Genomic DNA, 2,246 nt, shown 5'->3' with positions numbered 1-2,246 from the left:
AAGATGAAGAATCAAGTGTTATGTGTTGGGCGTAGCCACTTTGAATGCATAGAGTTAACACTTTGAAAAAGAAAATCCATGAAGACCAAGAGCGTAGCCACTTCAAGCGTTTAGAGTAGCTACGCTCAAGGCCAATTCAGAATTTCACAGTATGCGTAGCTACATCAAGTGCTCAGCGTAGCTAACCAATTGAGCGCATAGCCACTTCAAGTGCTCAAAGTTACGTAGTAAGCGTGTAGACACTCTAAGTGCTGAGAGTAGCTATGCAAAGCTGCGCGTAAACACTCTAAGTGCTGAGAGTGTCTACGTAAAATAACAGAATTTTGAAAAACACTTCTAATTGTCAACTTTGGAGGATTTGAGTTCCTATTTCAGTTGTAGAAGTTTCTAGAAGATCTTTCATGCTATAATCCTTAGAGATTAAAATTTGGAAGTGGAAAAGGCGGAAAAATATTATAAATAGAAGTTAAGAGTTCATAATTGGAAGTCTTCTGCCATTTTTTGTTTTCTTTTCACTTTTACACCTTAGGAGAGTTAAAGAGGGAGATTGGGGGCGACTTCCAAGCTTTGGACCTTGAGGAATCAAGTTAGGGATTGAATTTATGAAGAAATTCTACAGCTCCTTTTCTTCTACTCTCTCTTTTTCTATTAGGAACATGTTCTAATTTCTTTTTGTTAGGAATCTATGGATCCAGATTTGATATTGTGATGTAATTTTGGATCTGGACCTTGAGGTTTTTATTGAATTGAGTATGTGATTCTGTTCTTAATGCAGTTGTGAACTAATCTCTCATTCAATTGAATTTAGAGGAATCTTCATCAATGGAAATTGAGTTTATTTCTCATATCTGAATCATATGCCTAGGTTATGGAGATCTTAGGAATAAGTATCATAATCTAGTAATCCTATAATTTCTAGAACTTAATGCAATATTTGGTTGAATTTCACCTAAGGAATTAGGGAGGTTTAATTAGATATTAGAATCAATGAGGCAAGGAATTGTCCTTTGGTTAAAGAAGTAAAATTGATTATCAATCAATTAGAATTCTTAAGAGTCCAGAATATTATTACATTGCAATAGAAAATCTGGTGAAGTGATTGCTAACTATTTTTCACATAGCATTTTAATACAAAATTCGTATTTTGTTTTGCTGAATTTTTCAGATTTTTGCACTTTAGTGCTTTTGTTTGTTAAATGATTCAAAACACTCTAAATTTGTTTGGCTTAACTAGTTATTAATTTGTGAAGTGGTAATTGATAGACCTAATCCCTGAGGACAATACTTGGAACTCACATTGATTTCTAAATTTTATTACTTGCTATAACTACTTAGTACACTTGCTAGTTAGTTCTCCAATTGTGTGACAAGTTTTTGGCGCTGTTGCCGGGGATTATTTACTTTCAATATCATTAGTAGTAGAGAGATGACTAGATTGAGCATTTCTTTTTGTTGTTTTACTTTCTAATTTTTTTGCATAATTTTTTCCCCTACATTTTGTGTAGTTTTATACATAATTTCATTTTGTATTTTTCTGCATAGTTGTAAATCTCATTCTGCATAAACTTCTATATTTTGTGCATGTTTTGTTTTGTAATTTTTTGCATAGTTTTAGATTTCATTTTGCTTAGTTACTGATTTAATTTGAATTTTGTTTACTTTCTTTTTGTAAGCAAGGAAAACTAGAAAAATAAGTTGCTATATTGTTTGATGGCAACCAGCATGTATCATAATTTTCATCAAAGCCAAGTTGCAAGAACAAGGGCTTATGAAGCAGATGCTTTTGAAGCTTTAATTAATAAGTTTCAAGCTAGAGTTACCCAAACTAACCCCTTGGTGTGTGATTTTTACAGGGAAAATGATTTTAATGGAACCTATGATGTGGCTTCACCAGAATTTCAAGAAGAAATCAATTATGGAGGAAATTTTCAAAGACCTGAATCTACATTTCCTCATGTATATCAATATCAAGCTAACATGAGTAAACCATATTATGATTGGAATCAACAAATAATTGCCGCAACAACACCATTCTCCAGTCCTCAATTTTTACAGCCTTGTTTTCAAGTATCATATTCTCAATCTCAAAGAAGGCAGCAGCCTTCAAAGACTCTTCCAAACAGAAATAATAAACTTGAAGAAACTTTGCTTCAATTCATGGAGTTTACTCAATCAAGTTTCAAGAATCAGGAGGCATCCATGGAAAAGATAGAGATGTAAATAGGACAAATTTTAGAACAATTGTT

Source organism: Abrus precatorius, unplaced genomic scaffold (assembly GCF_003935025.1).
Source record: "Abrus precatorius isolate BTA unplaced genomic scaffold, Abrus_2018 Scaffold3, whole genome shotgun sequence".
In the NCBI taxonomy this organism is placed as follows: Eukaryota; Viridiplantae; Streptophyta; class Magnoliopsida; order Fabales; family Fabaceae; genus Abrus; species Abrus precatorius.
The sequence above is the reverse complement of the archived record's forward strand: the minus strand, read 5'-3'. Positions refer to the sequence as shown.